This window comes from Oncorhynchus masou, chromosome 18 (genome assembly GCF_036934945.1).
Source record: "Oncorhynchus masou masou isolate Uvic2021 chromosome 18, UVic_Omas_1.1, whole genome shotgun sequence".
In the NCBI taxonomy this organism is placed as follows: Eukaryota; Metazoa; Chordata; class Actinopteri; order Salmoniformes; family Salmonidae; genus Oncorhynchus; species Oncorhynchus masou.
In genome coordinates this window covers 52,371,860-52,379,810 of record NC_088229.1, presented here as the reverse complement: position 1 = coordinate 52,379,810, position 7,951 = coordinate 52,371,860, and positions in this window count along the sequence as shown.

The window sequence follows — 7,951 nt, the reverse complement described above, 5'->3', positions numbered from 1 at the left end:
GGCCCAGCGTCATCCAGGGTAGGCCATCATTTTAAATAAGAATTTGTTCTTAACTGACTTGCATAGTTAAATAAATAATATTACATTACATACCAAAATACCGCTCAGCACAAATGAAAGAATTAAAGCTTTTTGTGCGTATGGAACATTTCTGGGATTTATTATTTCAGGTCATGAAACGTGGGACCAACACGTTACATGTTGTGTTTTATATTTTTTGTTCGGTGTAAGTTGTTTCGAGAGGGGGCAGGTAATATGCTGCAACACTTCCCACTGATGTACTAAGACTCTACTGGATGCAAAAATCAAACTATTTTCCCTTTATTTATTTGTAACCTAGCAAGAGTTTTTTTATTTTTGCAGGTCGTTTTTGAAGTGCAAGTACTCACTGTACATCAATCTGTCTGTACCTTATGAAATCAGGCCTGATACATACAAATTACCTCACTCATACAGGCTCAACGTTATGGTGTATGTGTATATATATATATCCCCCAAAAAGGCAGTCCTTCAAACTTTGCAAGAATAAACAATGGCCTTCTTTGTCTTCCGCAGCTCAAGCCATTCTCTCCTGGCAGTCAGGGTTGATATTTAGTTAATTTCCTGTGTGCCCCCCTCCCCACCCCCACCACAGCTGATAGACTTTAAAAGCTGCTCAGATCACAGGGAACAAAAGAATGACTGACTGGCCACTTCACTCCAAAACACACTATGCTTTTAAAGAAAAGAGGGAGAGCGAGAGACAGATGAGGAAATAAAAAATAGGATTGACCTAAATATACAGTGGGGTCCAAAATTGACAACCTTGATAAAGATCAATAAAAGTGACTGTAAAATACTGAGCTCTATTGTATTCTCAAACAAATGGGGGAAATGTATTAGATTATGCTTCATTGCCATTATTCTCTGAAGGTAAGGTATTGAAAACAGAGGTATCAATAATTTTGACCCCCACCTTCGTTCTCTGAGCAATTGTATTAGTATTCAATATTGTATTTTCCCCAGCATGCAATATAGCTCAGTATTGGAATTATTTTATACAGCAATTTTTGCTCATTTTTGTCAAGTGTCTTTCAGAGATCAATGTACCTCATATCACTGAAGCGTCAGAAAACAGGGACACGTTTCATGTATGTAGTGGAAATACTTGTAGTATAGGTTAAACATTTGTATAATCACGTAACAATGCCTGTGTTTACAATTATAGAAGCGCAATTGACTCGTTGAATTGCAAAATGTATTTGTTTTGTCTAAAGCCTTCACGCCAAGCAGTGTTGCATTCTAGATGCCTCATAGAAACTTTAATTTCTCATGTTATATCCCTTATTTTTGTTACTCGCCATAAATGTGTTGATATGATCTCTAGAAGGATATTGTTTACAAAAATGTACAAAAACACTAAAAATGTATGTTAATTTTTATGTTTTTGTTTCTACCGATATGCATGATATGTTTTTATGGCTTTTTTTCTGATCGTCACCACAACACCAAATTTTGTAGCAGATGCCTCCCCATCCCTGTCTTTTTTTTTTTTTTTTTTTTTTTTTTTCAAGACCCTTGTGATATGATTTCCAGGGCTGTACCTGTTACTGAATTTATAAAACGATTTAGAGAAGCCAATAAAAACATTTTTTGGTAATAAAAATGCAGACTGGACTTGATTGTGATAGTGAAGTCCTCAACACGTCAGCAATGATGTTTCTAAGGGTTTGAATCACAGTAAAAACCGGCAAGAGCTCACATTTTTGATTTTTGGATTGACTCAATTATATTGCAAGATTTGAGTTGCAGGGGGATACGGGAGCAAAATAATGGAAATATCAATGTTAGTGTAATTTGGACCATGATATGTTCTATTGTAAGTCTCTTAAAATCTTCCTGATATGATTATTTTTAAAATCATATTTTAAGATTCTTTATCAATGCTCTCAATTCGAAGCGGACGCTAACATCGGTACTGACTGGTAAGTGACCTGGCATATGGAGAATCTCAATTGCATATCCTCTTCCGCTCTCTCTCCTCCTTCTCAAAACCCTTTTGAGGAGAATGTTGGAGGAGAGGTACATCTGGCTTTCTCATCCAATGGGTTTTGAGAAAGAGGTGAGGAGCATGCTATTGAGATTCTCCCATAGTCTTTCTCTACCACACTCGGCCATTCATTCATTTCTCTGCCACACTCTACCACACTCGGCCAACCTTAAGTTGGTCAAGGTAGCCTAGCGGTTAAGTGTTGGACAAGTAACCGAAAGGTTGCTGGTTTGAATCCCTGAGGAAACTAGGTGAAAATCTGTGCCCTTGAGCAAGGCACTTAACATCTGCTAAATGACAATACATTTTTTTCCATGTCTTATGTTTTGGTAATACTTTACATTAAGGTTCCCTTTAAATGTGTAAATGGTTAATAAGTAGTTAGACAGTTTAAATATCAATTAATATGAATTGGGACTTAATGTCAAACTAATGTTAACCCTTTACCATCTCCCATTAAAGGGTACACATTTGTCCCCTCTGTAAGGAATCATCTTTATCCTAAAGCTTCATGTTCAGATATTCCATGTTCTTTTTTGTTCTCAGCTTGACAGTTACTGCAACCATGTATCCCACTGATGTCTTCATGTTTGCTGTCCTGATACATTCTTTACATTTTATTTCACCTTTATTTAACCAGGTAGGCCAGTTGAGAACAAGTTCTCATTTACAACTCCGACCTGGCCAAGATAAAGCAAAGCAGTGCGACAAAAACAACACAGACTTACACATAAACAAACGTACAGTCAATAAGAATATAAAAATTGAAAAATCTATGTACACTGTGTGCAGAGGTAGGCAATAAATAGGCCCTAGAGGTGAAAATAATTACAATTTAGCATTAATACTGAAGTGATGTGCAGATGATGATGTGCAAGTAGAGATACTGGGGTGCAAAAGAGCAAGAGGGTAAGTAATAATATGGGGATGAGGTAGTTGGGTGTGCCATTTACAGATTGGCTATGTACAATGATCGGTAAGCTGCTCAGACAGCTGTTGTTGTTAAAGGACTAATAAAGTTGAATACAGAAGTATAATTTACCAATTTTTTTTGTTATAAATTTTCACTCGTCTTTATCTTATCCCACCTTTTGGTTTTGCTTTATTTCTCCCCACTGGCAGTGGGAAGAGGGGTGTAGGAGAAAATGGCATTCCCTTTAACCAATTGCAAAAGCCACCTGAACTATCTGATAAGATGCCAGGAACAGTCCAAAAGGCTCAAGTTCTAGACTTCACAGCTTAAAATTATAACACACACCCCACATGGTGTAAAGAGAGTGGGGAGAACCTTGGGTCGGCTCTAGGCATAAGCGAAAATAAGCGACTGCTTATGGCCATGTGGCCGGTAGGGGTTCCTGACCATTTAAAAGGTAATAATTGTGTGTGTAATTATTTATTTGTGTATATATATATGCAACGATTTTTACTGAGTTGCGATTCATATAAGGAAATCGGTCAACTAAAATAAATGAATTTGTCCGTAATATATGGATTTCACATGACTGGGCAGGATTGCACTGATGGATGAAGACTAGAGGTGGACCGATTTAGATTTTTCAACACCGATACCGATTATTGGAGGACCAAAAAAGCCGATACGATTTTTTTTTGGGGGGGGGGGGGGTTAACAAAAAAAATGTAATAATGACAATTACAACACAGAATGAACACTTATTTTAACTTAATATAATACATCAATAAAATCATTTTCGCCTCAAATAAATAATGAAACATGTTCAATTTGGTTTAAATAATGCAAAAACAAAGTGTTGGAGAAGAAAGTAAAAGTGCAATATGTGCTAACGTTTCAGTTCCTTGCTCAGAACATGAGAACATATGAAAGCTGGTGGTTCCTTTTAACATGGGTCTTCAATATTCCCAGGTAAGAAGTTTTAGGCTGTAGTTATTATAGGACTATTTCCCTCTATACCATTTGTATTTCATTAACCTTTGACTATTGGATGTTCTTATAGGCACTAGTATTGCCAGTGTAACAGTATAGCTTCCGTCCCTGTTCCTCGCTCCTCCCTGGGCTTGAACCAGCAACACAACAGCCACCATCGAAGCAGCGTTACCCATGCAGAGCAAGGGGAACAACTACTAGAAGGCTCAGAGCGAGTGACGTTTGAAACGCTATTAGCGTGCACTAACTAGTTAGCCATTTCACTTCGGTTACACCAGCCTCATCTCGGGAGTTGATAGGCTTGAAGTCATAAACAGCGCAATGCTTGAAGCACAACAAAGAGCTGCTGGCAAAACACGAAAGTGCTGTTCGAATTAATATTTACGCCCCTGCTTCTGCCTACCACCGCTCAGTCAGATACTTGTATGCTCAGTCAGATTATATGCAACGCAGGACACACTAGATAATATCTAGTAATATCATCAACCATATGTAGTTAACTAGTGATTATGATTATGCTTGCTGTTTGGGGTTTTAGGCTGGGTTTCTCTACAGCACCTTGAGATATCAGCTGATGTATATAAATTTGATTTGATTACTTTACTGCATTTGCGTAACAGGCAGTCTCCTTGTGGAGTGCAACGAGAGAGAGGCAGGTCGTTATTGCGTTGGACTAGTTAACTAAAAAAATCGGCGCCCAAAATACCGATTTCCGATTGTTATGAAAACTTGAAATCGGCCTTAATTAATCGGCCATTCCGATTAATCGGTCGACCTCTAGTGGAGACATTGGGAGCTAGGCAAAGCTAATCGGAATGAGTTTTTCCCCACAAAAGGGCTTTATTACCGACCAAAATACTCCTCAGTTTCATCAGCTGTCTGGGTGGCTGGTCTCAGATGATCCTGCAGGTGAAGAAACCGGATGGCATGGTTACACGTGGTCTGCAGTTGAGGCTGGTTGGACGTACTGCCAAATTCTCTAAAACGATGTTGGACGTGGCTTATGGTATAGAAATTAACATTAAATTCTCTGGCAACAGTTCTGTTGGACATTCCTGCAGTCAGCATGGTAATTGCACGCTCCCTCAACTTGAGACATGTGGCATTGTTACCAAACTGCACATTTTAGAGTTGTCTTTTGTCTCTAGCACAAGGTGCACCTTTGTAATGATCCTACTGTTTAATCAGTTTCTTGATATTCCACATGACAAGTGGATGGATTATCTTGGCAAAGGAGAAATGCTTTTTAACAGGAATGGAAAGAAATTTGTGCACAAAATTTGAGAGATATAAGCTGGACATTTTCTGGTATCTTTTATTTCAGCTCATGGGACCAACACTTTACATGATGCATTTATTTATATATATATTGTGTGTGTATTTACACAAGCATGCATGCATACACACATACTCTACCGGTCAAAAGTTTTAGAACACCTAGTTTTTTAAAGTTTAAAAAAAATATATTTTCTACATTTTAATGCAGGCATCCCGGAGTCGCCTCTTCACTGTTGACGTTGAGACTGGTGTTTTGGGAGTACTATTTAATGAAGCTGCCAGCTGAGGACTTGTGAGGCATCTGTTTATCAAAATAGACACTCTAATGTACCGGGGCCTCCCACTCTTTCAATTCTGGTTAGGGCCAGTTTGCGATGTTCTGTGAAGGGAGTAGAGATCTTCAGTTTCTTGGCAAGTTCTTGCATGGAATAGCCTTAATTTCTCAGAACAAGAATAGACTGATGAGTTTCAGAAGAAATTATTCAGACACCTTGACACACCTATATTTGGGAGAGTTTCTCCCATTCTAGGCCACTTAAGGACATTCAGAGACTTGTCCGAAGCCAAGACAACAAAGGAGTGGCTATGTGCTTAGGGTCGTTGTCATGTTGGAAGGTGAACCGTCGCCCCAGTCTGAGGTCCTGAGTGCTCTGGAGCAGGTTTTTATCAAGAATCTCTCTGTACTTTGCTCCACTCCTTTCCCTCATCCTGACTAGTCTCTCAGTCACTGCCGCTGAAATACTTCTCCACATCATGATGCTGCCACCACCATGCTTCACCGTAGGGATGGTGCCAGGTTTCCTCCAGACGTGGCGCTTGTCATTCAGGCCAAATAGTTCAGTCTTTGTTTCATCAGACCAGAGAATCTTGTTTCTCATGGTCTGAGAGGCCTTGAGGTGCCTTTTGGCAATATCGCAAGCGGGCTGTCGTGTGTGTGTATATACTCACTCACTCAATCACTCAGAGGGAGAGAGAGTGCATTCTGACAGTATTCAGACCCCATTGATTGAGGGGGGAAATGATTTAAACATTTTAGAGTAAGGCTATAAAGTAACAAGTGAAGGGGTCTGAATACTTTCCAAGTGGTGTCAAGAGAGAGAGATTCCGATATAGTAGGAAGTCAGTCGGTGTCTCAACTTACTGTTGAGTATTAGAATAGTAGAATACACAAGGTGGAATTTTGAAATTTGGTTGTGCATCAGAATAATTGGAATCTATGCTTCAAGATTGTTTTGATCACATGGACTGGGAAATGTTCCGTGTTGCCTCTGAGAAGAGTATCAACTGACTCTTCATCAAGAAGTGCATTGAGGATGTTGTTCTCATTGTGATGTTTAGAATTGACTCAAACCTAAAAACATGGATAGATGGCAGCATTCGTGCAAAACGGAATGTGCAAACTGCTGCATTTAAGCACTGCAAGGTAACTGGGAACATGGATGTGTACTAGCAGACCACCTATGTCCTCCATAAGGATATCAGAGGCAAAATGACAGTACAGGGACAAAGTGGAGTCGCAATTTAACGGCTCTGAAACAACGTATGTGGCAGGGACTTCAGACAGTCACGGATTATAAAGGGAAACCCCTTCTTTGCCTGCTTCATATTCAATCTCTCCATATCCTAGTCTGTTGTCCCCACTTGTTCCTGTACCCAAGAGAGCAAAGGTAACTGAACTAAATGACTATTGCCTCATAGCACTCACTTCTGTCATCTAATTTAGGATCATATTACCTTAACCGACACCCTAGACCCACTACAATTTGCATACCGCCCCAACAAAACCCCACCCTGTGTAACTGCATCCTGGACTTCCGGACGGGCCGACTCCAGGTTGTGAAGGTAGGAAGCAACCCTTCCGCCACTCAGGCCCCAGTGTTGAGGATCACACAGGGGTGTGTGCTCGGTCCCCTCCTGTACTCCCTGTTCCCCCATGACTTTGGGGCCACACACTTCTGCAACTCAGTCGTCAAGTTTTCTGCTGACACAACAGTGGTAGGCCTGATTTCTAACAACGACGAGAATGCCAGGGTGGTGCCAGGAAAATAACCTCTCCCTGAACGTCAACAAAACAAAGGAGCTGATCGTGGACTACAGAAGACAGCAGAGAGAGCACACCCCCATCCACATAGATGGGCTACAGTGGACAGAGTCAAAAGATCCCTACCCTCACAAACTTCTACAGATACACCATCGATCATTCTGTCGGGTTGGCACTCTGTCTGCCCTCCAGGACAACTACATTACCCAGTGTCACAGGAAGGCTACAAACATCATCAAGGACCTCAGCAACCTGAGCCACGGATTGCTCACTGTGTCTTATGACCGAAAAGAGCTTCTGGATATCAGGACAGCGATTACTCGCCCTGTACTGGAGGAATACCTTTTCTTTACGAGTCGGATGGGAAGGATTTACTTCAGACGCCCGACAAGGTTATCATCCCGTCATTCGCAAGAGAAAGAGACAGGGATATCAGGGACAAAGGTCTGGGTTCCTTGTAAGGATCCGACGACGAGTGGTTAATCTGCCTTTACTATTGGTCCTATTAGCCAATGTACAATCATTGGATAATAAATTAGACGAGCTACGAGCACATATAACATTAAAAACGGTAAAATCTTATTCTTCACCAAGTTGTGGCTGAACGACGACATGAATAACATAGCTGAAGGGTTTTAAGCTTTTTCGGCAGCATAGAACAGCGGCCTCTGGTAGGACAAGAGGTGACTGACTATGTATA